A 21,110-nucleotide genomic window follows, 5' to 3' on the forward strand; every position below is an offset into this window, starting at 1 on the left:
CATACGCATAAAAGCAGACATCACGCACAAACCCAGCGAGGCAGCCCGACAGACAAACATCAATTTGTTGAAGTAAACACATATGCACAGTCCTTTTCTAATAAGCATTGGCCATTTCACCGATACAGGTGCACAGCCAGTGAACTCTGTTGCCTCCGGCATGAATTAAACATGTCTTGGTCTCAGGCACTGCTACCTGTTGTTGTTTGTGTGGCTACCGCTGGTAAAGATCCACAGCAGCAGCAGTCTAATGCATATGTATTTCCCCTCAGTGGCTTCGCACCAAGTAAGGGTTTCTATTAGCTGCTTTCTCCAGCGTACACCTGTCACACTGGGAGAGTAAAATATTGATTCGCTGCTCACGAAAGCATCCACAGACAGACAAACAGACAGAAACACATATTTGTCTTTTAGCTTTCAATACGTCTGTAACATGGATTAATGAACTGGTGGACTGAGAAGTTGAGTTGTACACACAAAGACTGCAGTGGATTATGCAGAACCTGCATTATTCATCTATATCTTTAAAACATTTTCAGCTCACTTTTAAATTCCTCCACAATCATATAGATTGTGCTGAATTTACAAAAAACTCAGAGCTATGTTTAACGTTAAATATGACTACAAATAAAAATGTAAAGGCAATGTATGTTTTACATTGATTTTCCTTTCCTTTGATTGATTTTTAATTTGCCAACATCCAGGTAGGAGGTATAACCAGTACATTCATTATAATCTCATGTATTCAAGCTTGTACAGGTGGGAATGACAAGAAACAACAATAGTTTGTTGGTAATATCTGTATCCTAAGCATCAATAAAATGGTCAAAGGCCGAAACGTGATATTGAATACTTTGTTGGATTCTTAATCTTGTTACTTAGAACTTTTGTTATTTAAATATAACATTGTATCAATTTAAGGCAGTTGTTTTTCAGCAAAGGTTGTTGTTAATTTTTGAGTGATACCCTTCAATGTTTGTTTGGCAACACCAGTGCATTGAAGCAACCCAAGACAGTGTCACACACTGTCATGACATCAAAAGGTGATTTAATATTTTAAACTCCAAGTGAAGACTTCCATTCTTTGTCCCTTCTGTAGCCTGTCTGAGGTGTTTCTTTGTTTCAGCTGCCAGCGCAGGACTTGTGTTTAACACTCAGGCCGACTCTGACAGCTCTCAATATGCAGGGCCAGTCCTGCCAAACAGACTTAGGAATTCCAAACAGCCCGGAGTCATGCTCCATATTTCATTGAAGTTGAATATTTAAAAAGATCAACCCACTCAAAACCCTATAAAACCTATCGTTCTGGGGCCTTGTGTCCTAAAAATAAAATCGCATCTGCCATATCGCATTACAGACAGCCACATCAGCCTCCATCTCTTAACCATTTCCCTTTCTCCTTTCCCTTCTCTCTGTGACAAAACCCATCTGGTAACCAGCTTGTCTCCATCAACACAGGTTTTGCTCTCTCTCTCTTTCAAAAAACCGCACACTTCTTTCTTTATCTCATTGGCTTCCTCCTTCTCACTCACTGTCTGCAACTCTTTTTCCTTTATTGCTACGGTAACTCTCACCTTTAAGCTTTCCTTCAATCTCATCTTTTCTTAGGGAAACACACAGACCACCATGTAGAAGGGATTGATCTTTATATCCTTCCTTCAGCACAATGGACCCAGTTTCTTGATATAAAAATCGAGTGAAACAGCTTGGGATTTGACAGGAAGCAGAAAAATTGAGAAAGACGGCCAAGCAGCTTGATTCTGACAGAATAAGTCACAAAGTGATACGCACTGTGTGAACAGTACGAGGTTAACCCTCAACATGCTCATAGCAGCTCTGGATAGGCATTGTTTGGGTATAACATTACAAATTACACCTCAGTCATCATTAAGGCTACCTCTGTCAGATATTTGAATTGACCAAAGCATATTTAAGACTTTTCACATTTTTATTAATAATTTCCAAACTTGTGTTTAGGAAATTGCTAAAAAGATGCCACTATCATGCTTATTTCCGAGTTGATTACAACTTAGATTGTAATTCCTAAATAATATTGTAAGTATAATAGATTTAACACAAATTGGTAAACTATAATAGATTTTCTCCAGAATGTGCATGAAACAATTCCAAACTTTGATAGTCAAAGAGAATTAAATGGTTTAGCTTTAGAACATTTCTTTTGTATTTAATTACTGGTTCATGTTGCACACTAGTTATGCCAAATTGCAGTATTTGAGCAGTATATCAGCTTAATCAAAAATGTAGGTTAAAATGACAATATTTATGAGGACTATGCAGACCTACCAATACACAACAAGGGCTTATATTTTATCTACACACTGGAATTTACGATATGCTAATGTTCTGCTTCCACTTGATTTCAGATATAATCTTTGATGAATAAACATGACACACACATGCAAGAGCCTGTGGGTAGAAGCCACCCACCAGTTGGCAGGGAAAAAATTAGATCAAATCAACTCGTACAAGAAACATAATTTAGAGACAGGCAAAGCATCAGGCCAATATGGTGTAAGACAGAGTGATGGTGACATCAAATAAATAAATAAATAAATGTAATATAACATTTGTACATCTTGACATTAAGGGCTATCAGGGAAGGGAAACAGTGGTCAATATATTATCAGATAACTAGTGACGTGTTTAAGTGTTTTCTTTTTTGGCCAAATATCCCTGCTGTATGATGGCTAAGGGAAGAACACACTGCTGGTGAAACAAAGCATGTGCTTTCAGAAAATGTCTTGGTGCTGTCATACTGTGTATGCAAACCTAACAATTAATATAGCTGCTTCAAAGTAACAGCTTCCATAGAATGGATTGTGCAATTGCTGTGAAAAACAAGTAAAATAGTTAGGCTGAGACAAATATGGATTTTCTGAATTCCCTTAATCAAAAAGACAGCATCAGGAAGTGAGTCCACATCCAGACTTCAAAACAACCCATCACAAACTGAGGGGTTACATCACAGGCTCTACATGTATTTTCACAAACTACTGTATGGCTGAAGGGCTTTTTAAGTGCTCACACACACTGACAGAGTAAGGGACTGCCTTAGCATCAAGTAGCCCCAGAGGAAATCCTGAATTGGCTAAATGTTCTCTGCGTGTTGGCCTGTCTCCTCCTTCTCTGCAGTTTGACTATATTAGTCTTCGGTGAAAAGACATCAAAATTCACAAGGCACCACCACAGTGCTTTGGGGCTAATATGGCCATGCTCTCCTGTAACCATGTTATCCAACTGACATATCAATGCAATTAGAATCATGGCTGTGTCCCAGTGAAGGTCAGCTAGCACCCCTCAGACTCACGCAGAGAGTACAGAAAGAACAGAAAGACGGTAAGAGAGCGAGGGAGGCAGCCAGAGAGGAAACAAATGAAGTGACAGGGCAGCATGGCTGAGTCTAGGTCAGCCTCTGTCCAAGGGCCTCTTCCTCCAACGCTTACACAGCCCTGGCAATTAAAAATACATGCTTGAATGGTCTATGCCACTGACGAACATACATTGATACACACAACCCAAACACACGTAAATTGACATTCAGCAGAGAATGTCAATTTCATATTCTATGCACTTAGGACTAATGGCTGACCAGCCTTGTTCTAATCAATGCAGCAGACAAATGATGCGGTGAAATATGAGGTTGTACACATCATGGCTTATGGAAACATATTAGCCCAATCACCTGGAAAGCTATGGATTTGCTCAAAGGAAGCAGTAGTTCATCACACCCCCCGAGTCCTCTGCAAGACACATCAGCAGGCCAAGGACAGTGGTGTTGATGAGATTGGACCATATTGATTTTAATCAATACAGGGCTGCACAGAGGTGTGTGCCCTCACCAGATGAGGAAACACATTTGAATAGTGAAGCTCCAATTTGTGGCCAGCTGTTAGCAAACACCCCTAGGGATCGCTTTTAGCTGAGTGGGACCTGTAGCAGTGACCTCAGTGTGTGTGTGGGTGCCTTAGTGTGTGAGCGTGAGGTACATGTGTTATTAGAGGCAATAAATGATTATTGTATTATATAAAAAAATTCTCACTGTGTAGAAAAATCCCATCACTGCTATAGTACATGTATGTAATTTGTGTGCATGTGTTGATGGTTTAGCACAAAAGCAGTGTTAACAGATCTGACCTAAGGGAGAGTGCAGGGCTTTACTGTAAGTGTGTCATCCATTTCATTCCTTCTGAGAGCTCCCATGGGGCCCATAGCAATCTACGCTCAGACATGCTCTATGTCTCGGCCATAGACTCAACGGCTGTGTGGACAATAGAATGGGTTAATATTGTCAATGGCTGGCAGAGGGGCTGCAGCACGGGAAAGCTTTGACTATAGTATGGAGCAGCTTGAAATAAAATGTGCACCTATCCATTCATTCAATGTGCTTTCCTTACACACAAATACATTGTTTTGCTAGTTCAGTGGTCATGTTAACCTTGCCCAACAGAAACATGTGGAGCATAAAGTGTTTGGGTAATTTGCTTCTTTGTACATGGTCACACTTTAAATCCACATTCACAGCTTTCTCGTTGATGAAAACCTTGAGAGAAACAACACACCCACCCCCCCGCACACACACACACACACACACACACCTTGAATCAGGGCAAAGCCGGGAGGGAATCGCAGCTGGCATTTCTATATCAGAAAAGCCTGATATGACAGGCATATCTTTTTTTACCCTTCTATTTAAAAAAACAAACAAAAAAACAGCTAATAATGTCTTTCCCTTTGTGTGTTGCTCTTTATATCTGCCAGTTTTGTCAGCTCAGTTAGAGTTCAGAGCATGTGTTGACCACGCCTTGTTCAAACGCGGAGGAGGTACAAAAACAGCTTTTTGATTCGCTCTCCCCACACAATTTACAGAATTTGAATATTAAAAACATTTATGTTGAAACTGTGACTCCAGATAAGCTCTACATCTAGCTTCAACATGACTCATTCTAAGAGATGCCAAGACACCTTCCATAGGTGACAGAATTATTGCTTTCATTTACTTGCAAAAAATAAAACAAAATGTACAATAAAACCCATGGGATTGAAAAAATGATAATATAATTTCGATTAACAATTCAAATTCAACATTTGGCTGCACATCCTACTTTCAACCAGATCCAGCTCAAAAGGGCTCTTCCAACTTGAAGAAAACTACCTGAATCTTTAGGAAATTGAAGCATCACATGGGATTTTATCAATAGAGGTATGATTAAATATGTGTTTCATTATTTATTTGATCAAATATATTACTCTTCATCTAGATGTATTGAATATATTGTCAGAGCAAGAGATACACAACTGTATTATGAACTTGCGCAGTTGTGCCATTTGTTCAACACAATCAGATGTACAAAAAACTGTTTGCTTTCTTTAATCAGCCAATGAAAAGAACAATGGCTCAGTGTGAGACATCAGAGCAAACAGGAGCGCCTGCGGCACAATCCTACTTGTAATTATCACAACACCAATCAGCAAACGCACACCAGACAAACACAGGAACAAAGAAGAAATTGAGGAGGAAACAAACAAGTACGGTAAGTAACTTCAGAAAAAGACAATTCACCATGACAGCATGTAAGACCCTCTGTCTGCGAACAATCAGGGATGCTTGGGAGCTTTTGTCTCTTGCTAGTATTGATCAGACAGGAGATATAAAACAGCTGGGCAATGTAGGAATGTGTGTTTGTGTGTGTGTCTTCTGTCACTTTGGAAAGTTAGCTAAATGACAGTTACTTTGAGCTATAGCTGCTTCATTATTATTTAGCAGAAGGAGAGTCTGGCCAGGAAATGCACTTAAATATTCACCAAAAATACAAATGACATCCTAACAACATCACTAACAACAAAACTAGAAAAACATTACCATCTAAACACCCACTGAAAGAAAAAAAAAAACATCAAAAACTGTTACTTTTTTTGATCTGCGAGAAAAGTGTTTTGCATAAGTAAAAGCACAAACAGATAATGAATGGTGGACCTGCTGTATAATGGCACAGGACACTGGCGTGAAGCAAGGTATTTATAACGAAGACACCAGCCCGGCCTGGGAGTTTTGCCTTGGTAAAACAACATGTCACATTAATAAATGTAACACCATGCTCCAGCAGAAGCAATTATGCAAAAATGCAGAGGAATTCAACTGGTTGCACTCTGAGAGACAAAGCAAATATTCTATAAGTTCTAACAAGCGACAGGTGTTTAAAGAAGAAAACATCTAATTAGAGCACACATCCTGGATGTTTTACATAATAAATGACGCTAGTAGTAAAAAATACTTATCAGTACCAAATGAAGATTAATAAATGTTAGTCAGTTTTGGCTATATTGCACAGCTTATCACCTTGCTGTGGCGATGCATCAACTCTTTTATTGCAGGTCAAATAACATGTCCCTTCATCCTTCATCATTATTCAATTACTTCATCAGGCCATTTTCTAATCTCCAAACTAGATCCAGAGTCAGTGAGTCTAGACCAGTGGTTCCCAACCTTTTTTCCCAAGAGCCCCCCCAATTGACTCCTGTTAGAAGTTGCGCCCCCCCGGCGCAACAGCGGTAATTAAAGTTTCACAGTCTCAAAAATGCTACAACTACTGTCACAAACTGGATGAATGTGAAGTATTTTGTTAAAGGAGGATGAAAGCGTAATGAAGGAGCACTATTGGAGTGATTTTGATGGTTATTGGACTCAGGATTAATTCATTTGGATTCCTGCTGTATGAAGAAATTAAAGGACGGCGGAAGTGGAAACAATTCACAAAGGGATTAAACTGTTTAAAACACATGCTCAAAGTAAGCCGGGTTTTGCCGATGTGTTTATGTGGATTCAAAAGTCGTAAATAATCTACAAAATGGAGGAGACCGATCTGATCGGAGCAACTGTGACAAATAATGCAACTGAAACCGTTATGGACAATGACTATGTTTTAAAAATGCGCTTGTCCAGACAAGCCAGGTTTGGACACTTTACGGGCAGAAGAAACATTTCTATTAAAGAAAAAAAGTATACATTTCTGTCTTTTTATGCCTTTTAATAGCTACTAACTTGGATTTTTATTAAAATGTATGAATCAATGTTTTTATATATTTTTATTGTAATGTAGAGACAAGGCTTTTTAGCGACAATCATGTATTGCGTTACAATTAAATGTAAAAAAAAAAAAAAGGTCTAAACATGATATTTGGCCTCAAATCATCTGAGGCCTGGCGTACCCCCTGCGATCTTGGGGGCGCGCCCCCCAGGTTGGGAACCACTGGTCTAGACCATTGATTACAAACATGGGAGTATAAAATATATCTCTTAGGCAGTGGTTGCGTTAGACTTTTTCGTTGTCCGTCATTTTGACGGACAGGATCGTAAAATTTCCGTCATAATCCATTATTACCCGTCATTTTATTTTTGAGATGAGACATATTTAGTATTTATGTTTGGGTACTGAGCAGCAAATGTTCATTCATTCATTTTTTTTTTTATGATTCATACAGAACATTTAAGGGCATGGAGAAAAAAAAAGATGAACAGAGACACAGACCGTGTGGTCACTTTTCACGTCAACACGAACATGAACGATTTATTTTTTCCTGCACTGACAGCACAGCAGAGGGGGGCAGAGGCCGCTAAAAACACCGCGACCATTGTGACTAAACAGGCAAATATGAACAATTCCATCGTTTTAAATGAGACAATTGCAATCAAAATATGAACAAAACATTTACAAGAACAACTCAATTGATCTGCTGTAACCTAGCCTGAACGCTGATTTTTGCATCGTCGTGCACCCTCGGACAAATCCGTTACTCATCTTAGCATCTCTACAGATGTCGCAGAACATTTTGCCATCTTCCCTCCTCAGCCACTTAAACTCTTGCTCCCACTGAACCCAAGCCCCCAGAAAGTGCGCCGGACTCAGATGAAAATATTTGTGGTGGCCAAACGGCGGTACTACACTTCTATTGGGTTGCCAGGCCCTGAAACACTTTTTCCCATTGACTTACATTGGGAAAGAGTGGTCTGTAAATCGTTGGATAATTTTTTTTAAACTAAATTATCCACCCAGTATGAACACTTGTATAGCCCTAATTTAAAAAATGTGTTCCTAAAGTTGTAAAAATGTGCTAATAACGTTATTCTGAGAGTTATTTCCCTCTGCATTATGAACGCGCATCTAACCCACGGGACACGCGCCGCCCGGCACGTTCATGTTACGTGTTCAGCAGGTTCAGCACTACATGCTTTTATCTTTACCCATGGATGCACAATAACAACGGACCCATATCGTCTCACTGCCATCCCACGGAGCTGTAATAATGGATATATTGCACATTTTTGCTGTAATTCATCATTTGTAAAATATTATACTACATGGGCTGTATGATTAAATCTTGTCCCGTAAATGTTGTATTAAATAAAGTTAATATTACCGACGTAGATTAACGTCCCTGTAGCTTCTTATTGCACTAAGAAGCTTATTGCACTTATGCACATATACATATACTGTACACTTATGCACATATACATATATATATATATATACATACATGATATACATATAATATATATATATATATATATACAGTGCAATAATTATTTCACGCTAAATGAAGCTCTGTTGCTTGGATATCACTAGATCCCCTTACAGCGTAATATAAAAGTACATAACGATTGATGTGTAAATTAGCATAATTACTAGGTAGCCGCTAGCTGCTAACTGCCGCCTCGTTAATATCAAATCCATCATAATAACAACCCATTACCATGCTGTCATGAACGCGCGGTGCTGTTACGTGTACGCAAATTGACGTGCTTGGTGTGAACGAGCATTTTGGGGGCATGGTTAAAGTTGCGCATGCGCTATGAGCGCACATACGGGTACTTCTCAGGCATGCGGGTAATATGTGACGTTTCGCTCTCTCAAAAGTTGGGCCATTTTATCATCATGCGCCAATGAGCAACTCTCATAGGAATGAATGAGGCCCCGCCTCCCACGCTGTATCCAGTTCTTATTATACATCCATGACTGAACCCGGTACTCCCGCTTGAACTCCTTGCCACTTGCTTGCCCCTCTGCAGCTGGCTGAACGTTGTCAGTTTTAGTCTTACTGGCTTGTCCTTCATCCTCCACCGCATCAATCCCTCTTTTTTCACCTCTTTTATTGACACCATCACAATTACTGGGCTTATTAAAAAAGCTTCGGACGATCAGCTTCCATGACATTTAGCGATTGCTAAAGCCGGTTAAACAACGAGGTAATCAAAGAGGTCAAAAACAAGACAAGAGAATAGCTACTTATTGACGGAAAATATTCGCTTAACGCGACCTCTGCTCTTAGGTCTTTTTGCCTGCAGCTTAAATACACTTATTATTATTATTGTTTTGTGAAACTTTAGAGCCCAATTCACCTAATGTATAAACTGTAGTCGAACATATGGCCCTCTCGAACGTTACACTAACATTTGTTATTATTACAAAATTAATTCTTGATCAAAAACAAGCAGAATGTCTAAATATTTGTCATTTAAAAGTATATATTTATGACATCTAAGACTTATTAATACTTAATTACTGCAGAAAAATAAGTACAGTATTGGTAGTTAGTGTTTTATTAAGTGTACATCACTGTTATAATAAGTGCATAATAGCTCATTCTTTTGCTATTGTGCATGAGCTAGCTAACATAGTCCAGCACCCCTCTGCATTCACCATCAAATATACAATGTTGCTGCAGAGTTTACTGTTGAGACAATTGGGTTCAAACTTGTCAGGGGCTAAAGAGGGGACAAAACTAGGCGGATAAAAAAAATAAAAAACCCTGACAAAAGTTTCATTGAGCATGAACAGCCGCTCGAGATGGACGGAGACACTATTTTCCATTATACAACTAAGTCTAGCATTACAACATTTGAAGCGGTATGTAAAACGTAACATTAACTTGCTTTAATTTAAATCAATGAATTTTGTGAGACCTTTAATTGTTAGAGAAAACTGATTATGAGTCATGAAGCAACATACTGGGATGGGCATGAATTTGCTTAAAACACACATAACACACCTATGACTACAGTAGTCACATCACTGACACTAGGCTGTAGCTCTGGGCAAGCACAAATACAATTTATTTAGCGCTGATTTCATATCTGCTAAACCACTTGGCGAGGAGGCCAAGCCTAAATTGTTATTGGAATTTCTCGAGTCTGGACATAATCAGACATCTCTAAACCCGGAAGGAAGATAACGGGGGAAGAACCAGCTTACAAATCCGGTAAGAACCTAAGGTATTATCCTGGTGTACAGCATACACATCAAGTACTGGTCTGTAACACAAATCTTGTCCAGCTATAGATACATAGACAATTATAAATTAAAACTGCGGTCACAGATGTGCGCGCAGTGATGAGCGGGCCCTCGCGTCCGTGCGCCTGTCGGGGAGGGCAGCCGGTCGTCCCGGCATCAAGCAGACTTGCACGAGTCCTCGGAAATGAGCCGTTTGTCATTTCACTAATCTTCGCGTCCCAGACTCCCAAGTCCTCCGTCAGCGACCCGGAAACGGATGTCGGTGCGCCGTCTCGAAGGAAAACCGAGGATACACTGATTTAGAGGAGAGAGGAGAGAGGAGTCTCTCTGGAGGAGCTATAACCGAGGGTACACTGAAGTATTCTCCGGAGACGATTTCAGCCAACAGTGATGTTTAAAAAGGCGTGACGCATGGCTGGACTTATGTCACCGAAGCACAGCTCTGCAAACTGTTTCCGTTGTGATTATAAGTTATTTAAGATGATCAAATGTGCATCAGACTTTCTGCCCTTTACCGTTTGTCTACTCACTAATCACATCTCCCGTGGATGTTAGGCTATCTATTATCCAACTGCTTTCATTGTGAGGCGATGTTTACAGTGAGAACAGCTGCTGAGGTCAGTGCAGAAAGCAGAACAGTGTGTATAATATTTATTGCTCAATAATATATGTAACAGGCCTACATTTCACACTTTATTTGTAGGCTTTAGGAGATATCTACAAATAAACAATAGGGTTAGGGTTAGGGAGTGTATAGCTGTCTGTTGTAATGAATATGCCACCAGCAAAGGGTGTTGTTGGACTAACAGTAGGTGTGTGTGTGTGTGTGTGTGTGTGTGTGTGTGTGTGTGTGTGTGTGTGTGTGTGTGTGTGTGTGTGTGTGTGTGTGTGTGTGTGTGTGAGTGTGAGTGTGTGTGAGTTGATGTGCCAGGCAGAGAGGCAGGTCTCAGTAGCTTATCTGACATAATTGGTCAAAAATGGTACATTCTCCGTTAACTTACGAGCTCCCCGTTCGAGTGAAGGACTATTCCTTCGAAATGTAGCATGACATGGGATATGCGCTCAAGTTGTCGTGGATTGGAATTTTTTCGATCATTTCCGTAGGAGGAGTTTGCAAAAATGTGTTTAAAATGCATGAAAAACGCACATTCTTCAATATCGTCAACCTCCTGGGGGGCGGGGCTAATAAAAGCAAATTAGAAATATATTTTTCCGATCATTCCCCTAGGACAGTGGTTCTCAAAGTGGGGGGGGCGCCCCCCCTGGGGGGCGCAGAGGCATGACAGGGGGGGGGGGGGGGGGGGGGGGGGCGAGAGACCAGGTGTCAGACCAAGCTCTGCCCTGTGCGTGTGTGTGGAAGGAGCCATTTTGTGTGCGCGAGCGAGAGAGAGAGAGAGCACCGGTACCGGAGCGAGTTACGCTAACGGATATAAGGAGTTTTTTCAACAACAAAGTGGAGGAGAGTCCTAAAATGCATGAAAAACGCACATTCTTCAATATCGTCAACTTCCTGGGGGGCGGGGCTAATAAAAGCAAATGTGAAATATGTCCGCAATCATAATAGCAATGTGTATACAGCGTTTCGTGAATATCGAGAAAAATATATCAAAGTAGTTTGGAGTAATTTGCGACATGTAAATCGTCAAAAATTGTGTATTTGCTGTTTGCTTACGACCTCCACAATTGAGCTATCAAACATCTTCTTCTCAATTTAGCATCATATTGGACAGGGGATGAACATGTGCTGGATTGGAATTTTTCCGATCATTCCCTTAGGAGTAGTTTGCAAAAATGTCCTGAAAATGCATGAAAAACGTCCGACTTCCTGGGGGGTGGGGCTAATGGAAGGCAATTTGAAATATATCGTGAAGTTCTGAGAAACTATATGTGACTACCACAGAATAGGGTTGCTAGTGAGCAGTTTTTGGAAAAATTACTTCTTTTTTTTACATTCTCGAAAAAGTTGTGGCCTGTGACGTGTGTCCCAAGTTTTGCGTCCGAAGCTCATTTTTATGCTATCGCAATTTAAAAAAAATGTATAGGCCACGCCCACATTCTGCATTTGTCACGAAACCTTAAATCTCAGTTCATAGTCATCCCCAGAGTAAGAAATTCGTCCATCCGTTCTTGAGTTATAAATTGGTGATGTTTTTGGCACCCCCTATAGTCCAAAATGAAAATGCTTTGGTGTGCCTATTCCCCAAGACAGACTGAACCTATCCACCAAAATCTGTGATGTTTGGAGACATTGTTGATGAATTATGAGCATTTATTTCTATGCCCCGCCTTTTTGTGAGTACGTTTTGATTAATGGCGGCAATATTTATGATCTGAACATGCTCATTTTCAACAGTAATGTGTCTGACCGTCCACCAATGCTGTATACAAAGTTTGGTGTTGGAAACCTGAAAATTGAAATTTAAGTGAATATTTCACTGTTTTTGAAGATTTTGCTAATTAAAAATCAAGTTTCAGGTTCCAAGTGGACTATTTGTAGAGCAGGTTCACCCGGATATGTGTGCAACATTTCAGGTCATTTGGAGTTACGGTGCGACTTTGTAAATGTATTCTGAAATGGGATTTTCATAGGTGACGCTAGCGAGCAGGTTGAAATATTTTAACCCATTGACTCCAGAATGTTGTATTTTTTACCGGTCCTAGTGTCCTTGCAAAATTATACAACTTTTTGAGCATCCTAAAGGCTTCAAAAGCAGGACAATGGCGACTAATAATAATAATAGGAAGAATTCCTCCAATAACAATAGGTTCCTCCCACTTCGTGCTAGGACGCCGTTGGGTCCTAGCGCTCCGTGCTCGGGCCTTAATAAAAACACTAAGCGCAGTTTAAAGTCTGGGTTAAAGTTAGGTACTAATGCAAAATTCAGCAGAATGGCAAGTGTTTGATAAGACAAGACAACATGTAAATGATCTGCTTGTGGTCTCTATCAAGACAATAACAAAAGACAGATTCATTGCAGTCAGCTACTATCAGTAAGGACTCTTTTCTTTTTCACTATTCAGGAATTATTCTCATAGGCTCGCAAAGTTAGTTAAGTCTTAACACCTGTGTATCAGACCCAGCAGTATTGTGCTTAACATGTTGACCTGTGAGGTTGTGTATACCAACATGATATCATGTCTGGGACACACAACTTGCCAAAGTGGACACAGACGTACTGCTCATTTCGAAACCTTCCCTGTGTCCCCCATGTCTTCAATGAATACGATGTTGGAGGCTTTACAAATGACATCCATCAATGTCTGCCTCTCGGTCGCTAATTAAAGGATTAGCTACAAATATCTATTTCTGAATGGAGCTGGGTTGTAATCACCAAGGTCTTACCAGAAAACTCAGCTGAGGTTTATATACAAAGTCTTACAGGCAGGCATACCTGGAACACAGGCTGCTGTAGGAAGCTGGATGATGACTACTGATGGTTCATGCCGTAGGTGGAAGAAAAGAGAGCTTAGCGTCTAAGTTTTTCATTCAGCATGTAAACAGTCACTGCGTTGAAAAAAAACCAGAAGACACAGCGGAAGAAGACAATAAAGCCGCTTGATTGCGATGTGAAACGTAATGCACACATACTACCGGTACATACTATTGACGTATATGTTTTCCTCTCTTAGCTCTTTTCTGCTGTAACAAATGTAAATGTCCCCTGTGTGGGACGAATAAAGGTATTTCTGATTCTGAACAGGATCAAGACACCTAGTGCCTAGTACACAGCTTTAGTATATGAATCCTCTCAACCCAACTTGGATCTCATTATAACCTGATTAGATGGCCTGTTTGACACAGACAGGCATATGCACACCATGCTAATGTTTTCTCCACTGGGGCTCCCGCTTCAAAATACTGGTGGCATTTCAAACATGACTTTGACATATCCTGACAACATCTCCCTTGTTACTACTCCGCCTTTATCTGCTCTTCACCCACTTTCTGTCATGCAGAAGGCGTTTCAGTTGCAAAACGACAAAGCACCTTTGTGGGCTTTAGCATAGTCTATTTGGCATTTGTATATACAGAACCAAAAGCAGAGCATTGAATCCTCATCACATTTGTGCTTGACTGCAGCTGTACAGTAAATGAGGAACAGACAGAAAAATGTATTGTTTTATATCCTAAAGAGTTGGGATTATGAATATGGCCAAACAACAATGGTTTAAGAGGTAAAAGTTGTAGCCAGTGACAGCTGGTTGCTCTACCTTGAAGGGCATTAAAGGGTATTGAAAGAGAGAACAAGAAGACTCAGTGGGATAAAATGAACAAGCAAAAAGGGAAAGCAGGGTCGTCTGAATGATGGAAAGAGATGACTGGAATAGGAAAAGGGAACCAAAAAAGTGCACAGCCAGAAACAGGGCAGGCAAGGAGAAAAGGAGAGTGGGATTTATTTTCACCTGTCAAAAGCACTTAGGGTCATAAACACATACAGAGCTTCTGCCTTCAGGGTATTGGGACAATATTGGTCCGTTTGTGTTTGTGTGTGATGGATGATTCTTCACATTTATGTAGTTTGTCATCAGGGTGTTGACCATGTCTGGACCCAAGCTGAATCTAATCCTCCTTGAGAAATCACAAACTTGCGGCCACCAGAATACTGCTTGTCGCTGTAACATTGGTGCAAAGGTAAATGCTTCTGGTAGCACAGTGGCCACCCATCCACAAACAGAGGATCACTGTTAAACCACACTCAACCTTACTTTTCAATCAGCCATGATTTCCAATAGACAAATGCTCTTTGAATAATATATCCACATCCTTTTTATCTTGGGGAATATATAGTAAAGTGAATCACCATCTCTACACTTACTGAAATGCTAAGTGTGTGTTCTTTCTTGATATTGTCTTGAATACTTTCTAATATTATATAACTGTTATATTTGTTATGTTGTGTTTTAAACTGGGGTAAAATATAACTTTTGATGCAAAGCCAGTCAAGACATAAAAGCTAAAACTGATCCTTTCTTCAACTGTGGATCAAAGAACGAAAGCTATGTGTCTGAACTGTGCTTAGGCTTATTAAATAACAACAAGCTAATATAGTGTTTGTGTGGATAGGACACGGACAGGAAATTAAGTTGATGACGTAACGTGTCGTTTGAGCCTCCTGGGTCCCTAACCCTCTACACAGAAATGGCCAGTACCATTGGAAAACTGCAACGTTGTCCTCCTTTCACAATGTGGACAATTAAGGGTAGCAGGGAAATGTGAGATCAACTGTCAAGAGTATGTAACAGTGTGTGTGTTTGTGCCTGAGAGAGAGTGTGAGAGAGAGAGAACTTGACAATTACAAACAGGCTTGAGGAAATGAAACTCGAACCGCAGGTGTTTTCTGTCATTTGTCACCCACTGTTGCAAGTAAAAGGTGCATTTGTGCTGAGTGTATTGAACAATATGCAAATCTTGAGTCAGTGTAGAGTTATTCTTTCTGATAAGAATAAAAGCTGCTGTTAAGCAGTAATAAATAAAGACTGCAAATCCACCTCAAACAATTACTCCTTTCACCCACCTAACTAACATAAGAGTCAAAAATAGACCCAAAGCTGTCAAAACGTGTTTCTAACACCCAACACACAAGGGATGTTCATGGCAGTGCAACCTATGATTATTTGAATTACAGATTTGTTTGCAGCTTGGTTCCTTGATTGATTTACTTATCTTTGTGTAGGTAAATAGTCAGTAAAACTGCGGAAAAACGTCCAATAGGATTTAAATTGCACGAGTTGTTTGAGCAACAGCCCAACACTTGATGTTCAATTTACAATGAAATAAAGAAGAAGCACAAAATATTCATATTGCAGAAGCTGAAACGACTTGGGACCGTTTTAAACATTGCAACGCTTCAAAATTGTTGCTATGTTGGTCACACTGCTGATACAATGTAGGTTAAATAATGCAATGAACACAATGTGCACTAGGTACTGTTCATTTTGATATTCTTGAGAGCTTGTGTGAGCAGCTGGCTTTCTGTCCGGCTGATTATCAGAGTGACCTCAACAGAAGGAAAGATGCTGCAAAAGGAGAGAGAGCCATGCCTCAGATGCATGTATATAGCCTGCCAGTTTGGCTGTGGTGGACAGTGACCTTGTTTGCATGATTAGTAGAGCCACTGGGGCGTGATTGGCCCCGTTACGTTATTCTGCCTCTCGCCTCTTCCTTCCTGTCATCTCTTATTTATCAATCTAACTCTCCTTCCCTACCCTTTCCTCCTTTGCCTTGTTTGAAAGCAGTTTGACCAACACTTCCATTTATTTAGCTAAATATGAAAACATGTTCCACCCCTTTTTCAGTTTTAAAAATAATTTGTGCGCTATGGTTTGAGGTTTGGTTTTGAGAAAAAATACACAATTGTTCAAATACAATATTTGAAGAAATAAGTGGTATTTGAGGAAAAGGAAAGATATGAGCAGTCTGTATTAATTTAAATAAAGAAGGCGGTCCGGGGCTGAGTGCTTGATTTCATAACTGTAGATCAAATCTAATAATGTTGAGCATCTTGGTATTTGAAGTGGGAACACATGTCTTACATTTAGTTTTAATAGATAAAAACCAAACACCAGATGCTTGACTGGTATGTTTTAAAGCTCAGAGGCTTAGAGCTGAATAAGTTTCCACCATTAAGCTGTGCCAATAAGTGAAACCTAACCAAATACAAGCTAATGGTGTCAGAAAAGGGTTAAAGCCCACTGCGTCCCCTGTCTATGCACGCCACCGTCTGACTCCTAATGTAGACATGTGCTTTTATGTGAGATTATCAGAATTTCAACAATTAACAGAGCTTCATCCTATTCAACAACCTTATTAACATTTGTATTTTATGTTATAGAATGTACTACTTTCTTGTACAAATTATGTCTCAAAGTGGTATACCTTACTGTAAATATCAATTTTAATCATGCTGTTATGCAAAATCGGCCCTAATAATAAAGAGTATCTTTCAGTATGTTAGTAATCATTTGATGTAACAGTTTGTTAGAAAGTAAACCTATTTCGTTAAATAGCAAATTTATTCTACTTGCTCCTCAGTCATTGTATATTGTATGGTCAGAAATGTGACATGTGTGACGCTGAGGTAATGCTTTGAGATTGGCTTGACATACTGTAGACAGAGACAGGTGAAGACATTTGAATGACGGGGGCAAAATGATGCTTGACGGCCTACCAGTTAGGGAGTGGTTTCAACTGTCATCTCTGTCAACATGAGAATAGGAGCAGGATGGAGGGAAAAGGTGTGTGTGTGTGGGTGAGTGCGCATGTGTGTGTCCATGCATGTGTTTGTGTAAGAAAGAGAGGAAATACAAAGGGTAAGAGAGAGAAATTGCGAATGAAATCATGAAAAGAAAAATCACGAAACGCATCAATGTTGCTCTGTAATTGCTTGATGTGTAAAAAAGCAGGCGTTTGCTCACAGGTCCCCCACACATGAATTTAAAATGTTGTTTTATGTCAATGTGGTGCAAAACACTTGTTTCTGCTGCCCCCCAGTGAGACAAATAATCAGTGTTTGTCCATTGGTGTTTTACGATTTTACAATGCTATCATGATGCACTATGATTAGATTACAATATGACAAACGATAACAATGAAAAATCACCAGGGCTTGGTAATCCGCTTGATGACACCTAAATGATATTCATGCTTGTCTCTACCATTTGATAGATGGACTGCTTAGTATAAAGTATGTGGTCAAGACAATGGCACACACTACAGAAAATAAATAATGAATTATAAAATGACTTTGATGTCTGGCATTTCCCTGGAATCCAATTAATTTTTTCTCTCTCCCACACACACACACATACACACACGTACAAATACACGTGTACACAATGTCGACCATAGCCGACAGATGACCACTGTTTAACATTTTGAACATTTCAATATAAGAGAGTGGTGTGTAGACACATCAGATGATTTCACAATGTGTAGTGGACATGCCCTGTCTAACATGTCTTTTTATTTACGTTTCCATCAAACTGAGCCTTATGGGTTAATGACGCCGCTTCTTCAAGATTCCTAACAAAACAGCATATCCTTATACCCTTAGCTTTATGGTATACATGTTTACACATATAATGTAAAGCATATACAGTAATATACTATATGAATACCATATTGGGCATTACCTCTTGCTTGTACATAGAGGCACATACTTTACTGTATATTGTAAATAGGACACACACACACACACACACACACACACACACACACACACACACACACACACACACACACACACACACACACACACACACACACACACACACACACACACACACACACACACACACACACACACACACACACACACACACACACACACACACACACACACACACACACACACACACACACACACACACACACACACACACACACACACACACACACACACACACACACACGTAGCCCTGTGTCCAGCCAGCCCATGTGTGCCAAATGTTTAATGAACATCAGCTGGCAGGGTATCATGAGCAAAGTCTGGCCCACACCGCTGTTTGATGATTAGCCACAACCCAGGGGGATATACACTCACAAACACACACCTTGAATCAATGGCTATACAGAAACAAGACAGTGCATTCAGTTAATGCAGAGCTCGTAATTGGTGAATTCCTGGAACTCACAGATAAAAGCACATTTGTCCAGATTAACCTTGGTACATTTTTCTGTACGTTGTGTCATTTCTTCCTGATATTTACTCTTTGTACCTGTAATAATGACCATGTCTTCCATCTCCCTGCATTGTCATTATTGTCCTTGAGACAGACAGCAACTAGTCAACTGTGACAGCTAAAGAAAGAGGCTTGACAGCAATGATAAAATAATCAATTTTGCAGGAAGCAATTATAACGGAAAAGGGGACAATCAGATAGGAATGGGGGGGCTGCTGCACAAACACCTGGCATATCGGAATATACAGGCAATTGACTTGGGCTGATGGGCTAAAAATATCACCCAAAACTAACTTATAATCAAGTCAACTTCAGTGGACAAAAGTCATTAGCATTAAGGTTCCCATGTTTATAAATGATGTGTTACACACACACTACTGAAACAATACAGTACCTCTGATAATCATGATTTTCTCTCTTTTTGACGCTTTGATGCTAAGCTTACTGCATCAATTGGTTTGAGAATGCGTCATAATTGTTCTTGTAATCTTGGGTATTCGTCATGGTGCGAATGCTGCAGGCATGCTTTGCTCGACATAGCAAAACGTTTTTTATTTGGAAGCGGACCGGCCTTTAAGCACATATAATGTTACCATCTTATTTGTCTGTGTAAGCATATTTCTTTATTAACTCCAATCACAAAATATAGATGAGAATGATTGGGATATCCTTAGTTTTGCAAGCATTTGGTCATTAACTAAAGTAAGCAGGAATTATAATTCCGACCAGGAAATTGGCAAGAGAATACATTTTTACAATTAATGCTGAGGGGGCATAAATATCTGTACTGAAATGTCATTGAAATTAATCGCCAATATACTATAACACATTTTCAACATATCAATAATCAAAGAAATCTAAATATAACCATCCAAGTGGTGTACTTTAGTGAATATGCACTACAGGTGTATACGTCCTACAAGGAGCATCGAAGGGTATTTTAGGAAAAGAAGGTATCTCCTTCATATGCTATAGTTAGGGTTTGCACTTGTGTAAATGGCTGATAATGCCAAGCCTAGGCCCAATAGCTAAAACATTATACTGCCTGTGAGTTAACGGCCAACAGCCAGAGCCACTATCAAAACAATACTAGGACAACTAAAATACTCTAACTCGCTATTCAAACAATATTTACGTTGAGAATAGTAAAGGAGTTACAGGCTCTCATTTCAACGTTCCCACACCATACTGGGAACTCTATTCTCTCACTATATGTATTGAGACATGGAGTAGAATAAATGGTTTTATGTTCCATCAGTTTGCAAAGGATTACAAATAAAGCAAGATGAGGGTAAAAAATTCAGATGATAGGATAACCTGTCAAGTGTGGAAGATATTCCCATAGCTACGTTTTTAATTTATTCATTTTCCATCATGCATGAGTGTTGTCCATTGGAGACACTTTTCTCTAAACATGATAAGAATTCTGACAGTGTGCTATGTGAAATATTCCCTGTCTGGTTTCAAGATAAAATTACATTAAATAAAAAGGTACGCCAAACAGCTTGACTGCTGTGTTACATATGCAGATAGGTAGATGATGAAATACACTGCAAAATATATTGAATGCACGCTTGGTGGTTTTTTCCTGATTTAAACTTGTGCTTGACTGCACCTTATGTATTCACAACTGTGCAAAGCCTCCCTTGTATTTGAGCAACATCTCTGGAAGAAACATGGTTAACAAATGCAGAAACAAAGACTTGGGGAGGTTGCCAGCCGGGGAGAACAGATATTTCACTAGATCGATTTGTCGGGAATAAAGAGAAATTATGTAGTTAGAGACTCTTCCTGTTAGGTAAGTAAACCGTAGCAGCAGGATACCCTGAGTTATCCGCTAAAGCAGAGCTCTGCTGAGCTCCTTGTGTTTCTAATTACAACGGTAATAGATTTATATTAACCATTGTTTTCATTAGCAAAATAATAGGATTACATTAAACTTATCACATTTCAAACAGCGGTAAAGACTTAACTTAATTTGGCCTTTCTAATGCCTGCACTACTGACCAGAATATCCTTCCTTCTTTACACCTTTTACTTTTCTTAGGGTCCCTTTAGCTTCTTTCAGGCTCTGGTTTCAACTCAACCAGCTCACAGTACATGCACACACATGCGCGCACA

The 21,110-nt window shown here is 39.7% G+C and overlaps 1 protein-coding gene across 6 annotated transcripts in view; it reads right to left on the reverse strand.

The window, feature by feature from the left end:
* LOC307028832 (protein diaphanous homolog 3-like) overlaps nucleotides 1-21,110 on the reverse strand; it is a 218,784-nt gene that overhangs the window by 16,709 nt on the left and 180,965 nt on the right. The window lies entirely within an intron of this gene.

The sequence above is a fragment of the Notothenia rossii genome (genome assembly GCF_949606895.1).
Source record: "Notothenia rossii genome assembly, chromosome: 2".
Classification (NCBI taxonomy): Eukaryota; Metazoa; Chordata; class Actinopteri; order Perciformes; family Nototheniidae; genus Notothenia; species Notothenia rossii.